The sequence below is a fragment of the Balearica regulorum genome, chromosome 10, assembly GCF_011004875.1.
Source record: "Balearica regulorum gibbericeps isolate bBalReg1 chromosome 10, bBalReg1.pri, whole genome shotgun sequence".
Taxonomy (NCBI): Eukaryota; Metazoa; Chordata; class Aves; order Gruiformes; family Gruidae; genus Balearica; species Balearica regulorum.
The window spans coordinates 1,435,417-1,448,232 of NC_046193.1; the positions used below are offsets into that span (position 1 = coordinate 1,435,417).

The 12,816-nt window shown below is 44.1% G+C and overlaps 1 protein-coding gene across 7 annotated transcripts in view; it reads right to left on the bottom strand.

Moving 5' to 3' along the window:
• FBLN2 (fibulin 2) overlaps positions 1-12,816 on the bottom strand; it is a 107,290-nt gene that overhangs the window by 92,413 nt on the left and 2,061 nt on the right. For 2 of the 7 annotated variants that reach the window (XM_075762665.1, XM_010303286.2), the window contains exon 1: positions 2,296-2,490. The exons of 2 other annotated variants lie outside the window; for them this stretch is intronic. The gene's annotated coding sequence lies outside the window, so the exon portion shown is untranslated. Of the gene's footprint in view, positions 1-711; positions 749-2,295; positions 2,494-12,816 lie in introns of those variants that run through there. 3 more of the 7 variants (XM_075762664.1, XM_075762668.1, XM_075762667.1) reach the window with 3 other exon arrangements.

Sequence of the window (12,816 nt, forward strand, 5' to 3'; positions counted from 1 at the left end):
CAATTAGAAATGTAGCATACTCTTGTTATACAGACTACAGTCAGTATATACTGACCACTGCCTTCCAAGTCCTCATTTATAAGATTTCCCATTTGGGATGTTTAACCAAAATAAATGTTCACCTTTAAAATAACGTTAAGCAGTAGCTTTGTGCGTTACCTTCCAATGCGTACTACCACCTCAGCCTAGAGGCACTGTTTTTCCTTCAGCAGAGGATTTCCAGTGGTTTGACTCTACCCTGTTTCTCCTACACAAATGCTATTCCTTACTTACAGATGGATATGATCTGTTGAAGACCTGGAACATTTTATCCCATAGCAAAACTCATTCAAAAGTACCATCTGTTCTTCCTGCAGGGGCACAGTAATGCCAGAAACTGTTTAACATTCCATAAATTAAGACCATATAACGGATAGCTCATTGTTAAAGTGAAGCAAGGAATCATTTGGAACCTGATGACAGACATTTTGCTGGGATTTTGCCTTAAAAATAGTATCCAAAGTATTATTTTTGGTTTGCTGCTTTAAAGACTTCACATACAACATTAAACAGCAAAGGCGTGTCACAATCTAGACCATCTTAATGCCTGGCTTTATCCCCACTTCCATCAGTGTCAGCGGGGTCCTTTCTAGAAACTTCAGGGGGGAGGCTTGGACTGGGCCAATGGGTTAGAACAGATTCACTGAAAAAACAAATTCTGTTCTCACTTACCTCGGTATGTGTCTGTTGTGTCTGCATGATACACTTCCTAAGAGCACAGAATTCAATCTTCGAGTTTAAAAGCCCTTAAAATATGTCTTATTTTATAGATGTTACACTAATATATTATACTCACGCACACATACACACACAGCTCTCTGCCCCACCTTTCACTTATTGGTAAGAAACCCTTAATGGCAGAAATGAACTGCCATTTGCTATTCCTTTCTACATCCAAATGCTGAGACATGCAGATGTTTAATCAATAAAAAGGCTGGACATAAAATCCTGCTATGAGTAGGTATCATTTGAGTCAACATTAAAACAGCCTTCATTTGCCATTCACACAGAGAAACCACAGATTAAAAAAAAAAGTCTACAACAAAAAAATAAAACATGCACAAAAGAAATCAATAGTGCTTAATTGGAAAAAAATGGCACTATAAAGTCCTCCACCCAAGAGTGGGACTCAAGTGGCACTCTGCCCGGTTCTCTGGGCTTCCTGGGGACAAGCAGTCCTCCCTGACATGCAACTCTTGTCACAGGCGCCAGGAGCTGCGTGTGAGCTGTGCTCCTGCGGCTCAATGCAAAAGTTACACTTCTTAAATCAGAAAACTACTATATATCGATGCGTTTCAAAACCTGTTAGTGAGACAGATAAGACACTTACACGCTCTGAGTACTACGAATTATCATCTGAAAATTGAACTATGTAAGCCCATGAAGTCGTTACTTAAGACTATGTATGTAAGCGTACACAATTATTATCATCTCTTTGTGAGGCTCTCACATTGCTATAATAAAATTCACAGAAGCAAAGCACTTTTAGCCCAACCATTACTATTCCCAGAGACAATGCATATATTTTTCCATCACATCAGATCATGGATGGTGGGGGAAGGGTAGGAGTGGCAGGGAGGGGGAAATGCAATTTGAGAAGTGGTAAGTGTGTCAAAATCTAAATTACTTGGAGATATTTTGCAGCACAATCATCCTTTATGCTTGTGCAGCTCGGCTCATATGGCTCACATTCAGCCTGTCACACTGAATCATTGCTACTTCTTGACTTACATTAACAAAAACAAACCTAACTTTCGCTTCAGTATGTGAGGTAAAATGCTCTCTGAATTCCCAGTCAAAAGGCCAGAAGCAGCATTAAAAATAATTGTTTTTGTAAGAAGCTCACATTAGAGGAGAAGATAAAAAAAAGTCCACGAAGATCTCACTAATAGCACAAACACATGGGTTGCTTATGGAGTATTTTGCAAAAAAATCTGTTCTGCAAAAAGCTTTGTCCACAAGCAGAGTAGACACAGCTTTAGCGGTCTTAACTAACAAAGCAAATCCGCCCCTATCTACATAAGTCCTTAAACTGTATCAAACAGAAGATATTTAACAAGAGTGTTAGAGTCTGACGAACAGTTAGAAAGTAAATCTAAAAAACAAAGTACAAAATCAAAGCAACACAGCCAGATACAATCTTTGCAACTAGCAGAACACAAGGCACAAAGCAAAGCCAGCACTCAAACAAAGTTATTTTACGCTTCTCCCAGTAAATTTGCAACAAATGTCCAGCTAGGAAGGATTTCTGCTGACCTGTGGATGTGCAGCAATGTAGATGCGGGGAGTTTTCCTATCACCTTTTGTTCCCAGCCATGTCAGCTGTGCTCTGCTCCAAGTGCTGCTCACACTCCCAAATCCCCTTTTCCAGCTCTATCTTAGGAACTGCCCAGATTTTGTAGTGTAATCTGAGCAGGGAAGTACCATGTGCCTATGATATGGTTAATTCACTTTTCACCCCCCGCAATGCCTAAGGAAGCTGCTTCACATTTCAAAGCCGAGCCTGGCCGCCTGACCCAGGTACAGCCAGCGCAGCACTGGGGCTGCCTCCTCCACCCAAATGGGGCCGTTAAAAACCTTGTTCCCACCCACCAAATCCTGGGACGGGGGACTCACCAGGCTGCTGAGGCCCTTGTCTCTCTTCCCCCGGGGAGGCCCAGCGCAGAGAAGACCATAGCCCCCACACCAAAGGGAGCCAGCTCTCCTTGCTCAGCACCATCACCGTGCTGGAGCCATCACCGTCCCCACGGCCAATACCAAGGCCCTTCACAGAGAGCTCTGGCAAGGCCCACCGAGGCCCCTTGAGACCCAGTGAAGCCTGGGCAATGAAGATCTTTGGCGATGAAGACATTAAACAGGGTGTGCTGCAAGACTGTCACCCATTCCTCTCCAGTGTTGCCATCAGTTAAGCAAGAAACAATCGCAGTTTCTTCCACTAACAGAAGAAAGCTTTCTACTCTCCACACACACACAAAAAGCAGCCTCTAAACTTTCTTCTATTAATTCTTCTGTTAATATTCTTCTGTTGTATTGACCTATTTCTGTTTTGTATTTGCAATCATCATGCTTAACGATGAGAAGACTACACTTCAGAGAAAAAGGAAATGCCTCTTCTTCCCAAATTCTGCACAGGGAAGAGTTAAACCAGCTGTGAAGCCGCCAAACACACATACACCAGAGAAAGCACAGAGACGAAGGGGTAGAGTAGTCCTCAAGTCCTGCCACTCCTGCTCATCCAGCCCTAACCACACCATCGGGTCCTAAGCGCCACACACCAAAACCCAGGTGATTAACGACTAGCACAAACCTGGCATAGGCTTCTCCTGAATGTTTAGGTCTTGAAAAGGGTAAAGTGCAAACTGTCAATGGTTGTGGTATTCCCTAACTTTCTTGAAAGCAAACTCCATGTAATCCCAATGTCAACATTATCAATGTCTCAAACGCTGCTAAATCACATTACACAGGGAAGCTGAAGGAGTCCCACTCGGCAAAGAAATGGGAGGTTTCTATTACTGTCTCTGCCAGTCCTAGGCAGATGGGGGAGCAGCTATAGCTGCTTTTAAACAGCTGAGAAAGGGCCCCTAAAGAGATTAAAGGGAAGCAACAGTTCAGGGATCTTGGAGAAGGAAGGATGCAAGACACAAAGATGGCAGAAAATGGAAAAGCTTTGGGGGAACTTTAACTCTTGGCCATTTTGTGTAAGGAATCAGCTTTTTAAATACCTAGCCTTGTAACACCTGCAAATACATTGTGTGGGATTTCTAAACGTTGCATTATGCATCTGCAGACTTTTCCTTTCTTCAAACTCTAGACCTCTGTTCTAAAGCAAAAGGTGCTAGTTGCATCTTCCCTGTTGGATAATTCACTAAAACCAGTTATGTTTGAAATCAGCATCTGTGTAAGGTAAAACTTGAAATAATGTACTATGTAAGACTATTTCAGAGCAAAATATACATTCTTCAATGATGAATTCAAGATCTCAGCTCAGAAATTTGATCTTGATCAGTTATAATGACAACTGCTTACAAAATGTAACAAAAAGGAAGTGATCTCAAAGGTTAGGAATTGCGGCCAACAGACATCTTGCTGTCTGTCTGCATTTTTGTCCACAACTTGTACCTCTGCCAGGCCCAGGCATCATCTCCATTGCGCCCTGGGCAGTGCCCCGTGGTTCTCACTCCATTAACATGGGACTTCACGCTCCCCATCCCTGATTCCTGTCGGTGACCCCTCGGATTTCTGTGCGCCTCAAGCCCTCCAGGTCAGAGCCAGGCAGCGAGGGCTGCACAGCTAGGGCAGGTCACAGCTAACTGCAGGAAGCCAGCTCTTCACTGCTTAATTTCATTAGCCTGTAGAACAGGCTATAATTTGCTGAAATGATGATTAATCAGATCTTATTTTTCTCTAAGGCAGTTAATGAACAGCCAATTAAGTGTCTCAGTAATCCTGAAATAACAAAGGAATACTCTTCCAGTGACAACGAGCAACTACTTAACAGTGCAAGCTAGCGTCCCAGTAACCGTCAGGCTGGCTGAAAGGGCAGAAGATATGTGACTAGAATGCCCTTTCACCCACATCATCCCAAAGCCACCATTTTTTTTATGCTTCAGACTGTCCTTCAGAGCTCAGACGCCCTGTACTGGGCACTGTGCAGGCGCTGAGCATGCCAAGCGTGGGTACACCACCACCTCTCCCTCACCGCTTGCTCCCAGGGCTTTTTTTTTCTGCACCCTGGGTCAGGTGCCCGCCTGGGATGCCCAGGAGAAAGGGCAGCACACGACTATAGCAGCCCAACCTCCAGCTGGAAGAGCCTGGGCATCCACAGCCTCCAAGTTCAGTAGAGCAGTGACTGTCTACTTTGTGGTTCAGTTCCTATCTTTTCCAGACTCCAGACAACTCCATGAAAGCTTAATTTTGATCATATAAATCAGGATAAGATTAAGATATATAAACACAACTTAGTGCAGTACCCAAAAAGCAAGGAATGACATTTTTAAAGGAATCCATAATCTTGCTTTTTGAAGTATTTCTTCAGTGGGAATTATGCTGGAGCAAAGAATGCAAAACTTAGAAGCTTCCAAGAGGGGGTCATGTGAAATTACTCTATTTCGAGATTTTTCCAAATCACTAACATTTTGATTCTGAATGCATTTGTAAGAATCTGCCAACAATTTTTTCACCATCAGAATAGGCAATTTTTTGCATTTTATAACTACCCTTCTTTTTTCCAGGTTTAAAAAAAAAATCTTGTAGATAACTTACACGATTTCTGTAGAAACTTCTGCAATCCACAATGACATTGCAGATTTTTCCAAATAAAAAAAAAAACCACAACAAAAAAGAACAAAGAACATCCTTTGTTTCAGACAAAGAAATTCAGGAGAAACCACAAAATGTTCAAGCAAAACATTAAACATTTGATTTTCCACCCATTTTGCCAGCAGCCTAAGTTTTCCCATAGTTCTAGTATCAGTGTCAATAAGGAGGGGAGGGGAGGTAGGTCAGATGGACTACACTCACTCTGCAACTTAAAATCTGTGCTAAATGAATGACGACGAAAACAGGATGTGATTTGCAGAAAGCATTTTTCTTCTTTAACATAGCTAATGAGGAAACAAGACCTACTTAATTTACCCATCAGGAAAAAAAAGGCCATGGAAAAACAACTAGAAAAAGTTACTAGCATTATTACCCAAATCCCGGGCTCTGCTCCTGCCCAAGTGCTTGCCCGCGAACACCTAGCTCTGCACCCCATCCTAGTGACTAACATGAACGTCACGTGCTTTGCGCTCTCAGGGCTCGGGCCCAAACATAAGGATGTTACTGATGGCAGATGTTATTTAGTCTCTTTAAATGAGTTTTAGAAAAGCAGGCTTAAAAAGAAATGGAAACATTGCATTTTAAGCCCAGTGGAGACTATTTTATTTAAAACACACACATGCTTGCCTGACACGCTTCATTGACCATTTTAGCAGGTTTTTGCCAGTGCAAAGACATAATCACAATCATGGTAGCACATGGAACTTTAGTTGCATGTTAGAGTACCACAGTGCCCCACCACTGCACAAGCATGCAACGAAATGCTATTTCTAGCCTCAGAGATAAGCAACCACAAACTAAAGAAGTATAACCAAGAATTAGAATTAAACATATGAAACTGTCTAGTCTAGAGGTATGCTTCATCTTCATGATGATCATACAGTGCTAGTTTACTTTTTCACTCTTTACATTTACTAAAATCTCTCCTCCTGTAAATATATACCAGTGAGTTTCATTTTTGATTACTAGCATCTTAGTTAATTATATTTAAATGTAGGAATAAAAGGGATGCACTCAACCTGTTTGCCCAGACTGAAGAGACATTATTACATGTTCATGTTCTTTTACACATACTAATTATTTAGACACTTGCAACACCCCAGGGTACAGCGTACCATGTCACCACTTTGAGAAGAATGCAAAAATCTAAGACATTGCTTATCATGTGCTCTTGCTATTAACATCTGCATTTCAGAAAAACCCACAAATTATTACAAACACTTTCCACAGGACATATCCTTCTGGATATGCAAGCAGCCATGCCAGGAACCAAACGGCATGTCAGAATGCAGATTGCATTTTGGTTTTGCTCTAAAGGCAAACTAATGTTTCAAAGCATACTGCATGCAGTTCCTCTTCCTGAGCAGATCCATTTACGCTATTTACCAGTTCGGAACTGAGGGGTAATCCCCCAAATCGATCTGCTCTGTACGGCAGCAGATTATATCCTTTCCAAGTGGCCATCCAAGTTTTATACATTAATCATAGCCAGTCTTTCAGGATCATCAGGCGGTATGTTGTATTGATTATATGACAGAGCTCCATGCATGAGGCAGATTAGTTTAAAATAGGAAAACATGACATGCTACCAAGTGTAAGTGTTCTGGTTATGAAAATTGAATAAGGAAAAAATAAGCCTCAGTAGACCTGGTAGAGCCACTGGGCAAGCCTCAGCAGCTCAGTAAGAAAGATGCTCTCCTTCAATAATGACTTCATTAGGCTGTTAGCGAGGCCATGGAGACTATCCCCCCTCTCAGCTGCAGCTGTGCTGGTGAGGAGACCTCCAGCTGCCTGTCCTAACACCCAGCAACAGCCCAGCTCCCTTCAGATGTGGCTGCTCCAGCAGCCTCTCTCAGTCCTCCCTAATTCACTTCCGGAAGTAGAAAGACAAACCCAAAAGCCAGTAGGATTATCTTCAACAGTCTAATTAGTGGCTTGAGATAATCCACTTGATTTTGCCTACAGCTAATTAGGAAGTGCTCATGTGAATTGTGCAGCCAGCAGATAGGAGGCAGTGACAGCAATGGGAGGCAGTGACTGGGCACAGTCAATACCAGGGTAAAGCTCTGGTAGTGGTCAGAGAGGTTGGATATCTGCACAGATGCCCACCCTTGACCCCAGCTTCAAAGGGTTTCAGAAGCTGCAAGCCAGGTCCAATAACTCTGCCCAGTAGAGTCGCTAGCATCTTCTCTGCCAACTCCATCAAAAGCCAGTAATACATTCTGCAAAGCAAAACTGTATTAGAAATAAAACCAAATTGGGCTTTGGTATCAAAACCTAAAATCTGGCAGCCTGTTCCCATGCAAAATCCATCACGAGTGATACATTTGTGGAGGACAGCTGGAAAAAATCCATGACATTTAATGACATGGTAAAAGCAAACCTTGAGCAAACAACTTTAAATCATTTGAAATACTACTGTGAATAGATGAAACTTTACAGTACTCACATGTTACAATAATTAATCATTTCTAACCAGTTGGTTTTATAATTCTTAAAAAAAAAAAATCATCATTTGCAGAAGTGATTTTTTATTTTTAGTTCCATTCCAGCTATATATTTTATATATATATAAAGTGTATATATACTTTAAATATATAGCCATATATTTAAAGTAGCATTCTCCTGTGAAAAGGTTGCCAGTTACACAACAATTCAGAGTTTTAAATATATTCTGTTTCTCTCCTACCTGAAGATTCACGACACCAACAGAACAGTACTTTTCTGCCTTCCATCTTCTTTTTCATAAGTAACCTGGCCTCCAAAGTCCAGAAAGTACAGAAAAGCAAAAGTCCTAGAAGGTGTTTCTGTGAAACACTTCACAGAAACACTCAAAACATGTTGCCTTTTAATTTAAATGGGAGTTCAAATCTCATAGGCATCCTCTAAATCTCTGTCCATGCATGCACGTCCAGTATCACCCTAACTGGTTCACAAATCCTCAGGTAAAAGAACAGGTCTGTCCTTCCATGGGTAAAACCAGCTGTTCAATCTGAACCACACAGACACCCTGAAGGAGTTCAGCTGGTCCCACTCCACGATGGCTGCCACAGAGCACCAGTGACCTGTGAAATTTCCCAGAAAGAACTGTTAATGGGACCCGAGCTAAGAGCTGGGGAATAGGTACCAAGCTGAAATGATTTAGGACAGCACAAACAAGAATGTAAGGGGCACACCTTAAGCTGATTCTGTCTGACAAATGTGGTTAAGTCGATACTGGACAAATGGCTCAGCTCTGCTTTAAGTAAAGCCTGGGGGACATACAGACAGTCTCTCACGGACACGGCTATAGCAAGAGCTGGCTGAGGACCAGCAGCTGGCTGGTAGTCCCCCACCGCACGTCTGGCAGGACGGACAGAGAGAACATTCACTGTGCTAGTGCAGACTCAGCTAATTTAAGTCAAAAACAAAGGTGGTTTGAGCTAACCTGGCTGACTTTGCAGTGAGCTGGATTAAGAACACCCATAAGACCCCTTCTGCCAGCTCTGTTGGGGATATAATCTTTGCTGGTTATATTTTCTACTTCCAAAAAGTCATGTATCCATGCCCCAGGAATTGCTTTCTCTCTCTTCCTCCATCCCAAGTCTAGACAAAACCATGTTAAGATCCTCTTTTGGACTATACATGTACAGGTGTAAAGGGTTAGCAGTTACTAAAAGCTTTTGTGGATACAGGAAAAAATGAGCTCCTTGTCTCCAAGGTGTGTTCACTGAATACAGCCAAGAGTAAAAACCAGAACTGAACTAAATGAAGTTTCATGCTAGGAATTAAAAAAAAAAAAAAAAAAAAAAAAAAAAAAAGAATTCCTACCAAAATAGGCAGGAAAGAGTCTGTGAGGTGAGAAGGGACATTTTTTCAGCCTTCACAATAAGGAGTGTGTGACATACTGCTTCATGACTTGTTCTCCAGGGTTCCCTGAGCCCAGACCACCTCCAGGCCAGAGAAGCAGCGTGGCTGTCCATCGCTCCTGGGGCTGGACATGCAGCTGTCCCATGGTGGGACTGCCGGTGCAGAAGCACTTCTCACGCTCTCGTCTCCACCCACATCCTTACAATACCGGATTTTTGGCACCGGTTTGGACAGCTCGGCAGTCATTGCCTGCCTTCATTCATAAAAATGAGCCACAGGCTCTCGTGCACCCAGCAATAAATGTCAGTGACATCTCCCAGTCAAACATTTACTTCCACGGCCACCCCTACGCGGGAAGCCTGGAGGTCACATCTGGACAATGAAGTCAGGGTGAGCTGCATGCACGGATCTGTGGCAGTGCTTAAACTTCCCCCCTGATTTTGGATTCTATCCACGGAGTTCATTAGCAAACAAGACAGACAGGAATGTAGGTCTGTCTTAAAGCAGACCAAGAGATGTAATTAACAGAACTTAATTTTCATGAACAATATATTAGGTTTGTAACACAAGAATGAAAAGGTAACTCAAAGGATCTTGCTCTAATCATGTTCAGCAGGAGGAAGAGTGGATCCAGGACACAAGCGAGCTGGGAATTCTTCGTATCTGAGTGGGATATATGTTTGTTTCAACAGTTTAATTTCTTACAAAAAGACCACAATAATGTAAGCAGGAGAAAAAAAACCACTTTATGGAAAGCCCCTTTCAGAAGTCTCTTTCTTTTAGTTCCTGATCTATATGAACATGGAATCAGAACAGGACCTCTTGGGGTATTAAATCCAGACCCTTGTTATTAAAGGCAACATGTCACTTCCAGCAAAAAGAAAGGTTAATATTATGCCAATGAGCTGAAAGGAAATCCAAATTGCTAATGCAAGAGAATGAGGGGAAAAGCTAAACAAAAGTGAATGCATGAGACTATGTCACTATATCAAAGCCTTATTCTAAACACATGGGCTGTTGGTGTATCTAAGAGGAGGTAAGAAGCAGAGTAATTAAGAGTCAAGGTTCTTTCTGCCACTAGGGATTTGCATACAACTTAGAAAAGAAACATAGTTTCTGAAAAGTACAGTTCAGCCCTGGGACAGAAGAGGACAGGGAGCTCCCCGCAGGCACAGCCCTCCCCCGGGGCAGTGTGAGGCCACCTGAGATCATGGTTCCCCAAGGTCAAAGGCTCACAGGAGAGGCAAGCAGCCCCCAGCACTGCCGGGCCAGCTAGCAGCAGTCTGGTTTCTTCAGGGTATGATGCTCAAAAGCCAGAAGGCAGCTGTAGGAAAGCATGTGCCCACCGTAAGTCTTTCGGCGACCACAAAAATCTTTGGATAATTTAAGGGACACTTCTGGTTTTGCCAGAAGCAGTTAAATCCCACCTCTTACCCACAAACTAAGGGAAGAAACTCCCAGGCATGGAAAAATTTCCAGCTTGAAAGAGAAGACCAACATTGCAAATATTTGTCATCTCCCATACTAAAGGAAAGAAAGCAGCTGTGAAAGGCATGGCTGGCAGTGGGCTTGGTTTGGTTTACACAGGATGCAAAATCTAAGGGCACAAGGATGACAAGGAAGGAGAGTCAAGGTACCCTCCTGTGTTGGTTTTGCGTGGCAAGGTTTTGGTAGCGGGGGGGGCTACAGGGGTGGCTTCTGTGAGAAGCTGCTAGAAGCTTCCCCTGTGTCTGATAGAGCCAATGCCAGCCGGCTCCAAGACGGACCCGCCGCTGGCCAAGGCCGAGCCAATCAGCGCCTCTGTGATAACATATTTAAGAAGGAAAAAACAGTTAGAGAGAGCTTTTGCAGCCAGAGAGAGAAGATGTAAGAAACTCTGCAGACCCCAAGGTCAGTGCAGAAGGAGGGGCAGGAGGTGCTCCAGGCGCCGGAGCAGAGATCCCCCTGCAGCCCCTGGTGAAGACCATGGTGAAGCAGGCTGTCCCCCTGCAGCCCATGGAGGAAGGATGAGGGGGTGTAGAGATTCCACCTGCAGCCCGTGGAGGACCCCACGCTGGAGCAGGTGGAGGCACTCGAAGGAGGCTGTGGCCCGTGGGAGAGACCCACGCTGGAGCAGTTCATGAAGGACTGTAGCCCGTGGGAAGGACTCACGTTGGAGAAGGTCGTGAAGGACTGTCTCTCGTGAGAGGGACCCCACGCTGGAGCAGGGGAACGATGAGAGGAGTCCTCCCCCTGAGGATGAAGAAGCGGCAGAAACACCGTGTGATGAACTGACTGTAACCCCCATTCCCCGTCCCCGTGTGCCACTGAGGGGGGGGGGGGCAGAGGTTGAAGCGAGGAGTGAAGTTGAGCCCTGGAAGATGGGAGGGGTGGGGGGAGGTGTTTGAAGACTTGATTTTATTTCTCATTCCTCTACTCTCTTTTGCCTAGTAATAAATTAGATGAATTCCCTCTCTATGTTCAGTTTTGCTCATGATGATAATTAGTGAATGATCTCTCCCTGTCCTTATCTCGATCCACAAGTTTTTCGTTGCACTTTTTCTGCCCTGCCTAGTGAAGGAGGGGAGTGATGGAGTGGCTCTGGTGGGCACCTGGCCCCCAGCCAGGGTCAACCCACCACACCTCCATACCCAACGGTCTCCATGCAGGCCTTGAGAACTGAAAGCAGATACCAGACACTACAGCAATGAGAGCCATAGGAGCTCTTAGATGTTCCAACACACACAAAAAAGGCACAAAAAGTGTAATTTTTAACATGGAGTGAAAGCTGGTCACAGTCTGCAGATGGGATGTAACTACTCTCTGCTCCTGCAAATCCAGAGGAACAGACATCCACAGGGCTGGAGCGGTTCTGGCAGCGTGGAAATGCCCCAGCACTGTCCCTCCTGTTGTTGAGGAACTGTCCAGCAAAACAAAATATTTTCAAAAAGTGTAATAACAGGACTTAATACCAACCAGAGAGATAGCAGTTGAGAAGATGCCATTTCCTCACTGTGCTGCTGCTCTGTAGCAATCTACCACCAGAGCCAAAAGCCAGCCTGGGACATCTGATGGGCTTCCTCTTGTGCGTATGCAGGAGTAAAGATGCACTCAGGAGCTACGCAGGAGTAAAGCTACGCTCACGAGCGCCCCGGTGCAGACTCCTGTGTGCTCATGGGCCTTTTCCCGTGGGCCAACTGACCCTCAGCTATACTCACCCAACCAGCCCTCAGGCACGTGGGTTGTTGTTGCTCTCCCATGCTGCATGCCCAAGCGGGACAGAAGGTGCCGATGGCACTGGAATGCTACCTTTAATGCCACCAAGCACTGTGAGACTCACTGCCCATCATTGCCCCTGAAAGGCTACGTACCACTCAGTGCACAAAATTGCATAAAGATGGCTTCTTCCAGCTTCAGATAAATTTAGAAGCATATAATGCCACATTATCACCTAATGCATCTGAAAAGGTGTTAAAAGTGGATGGATGGGTGAACGGAAGGAAGGAAAAGAGTGAGATCTCTCTCCAATCACAGAAACTGATTTGAATTAAAAGAAAAACATTTCTCCTAGTATTTAAATACACTGCAAGGCTAGCATTTACCCATTACTTAACCCAGTATGGCTTGCAA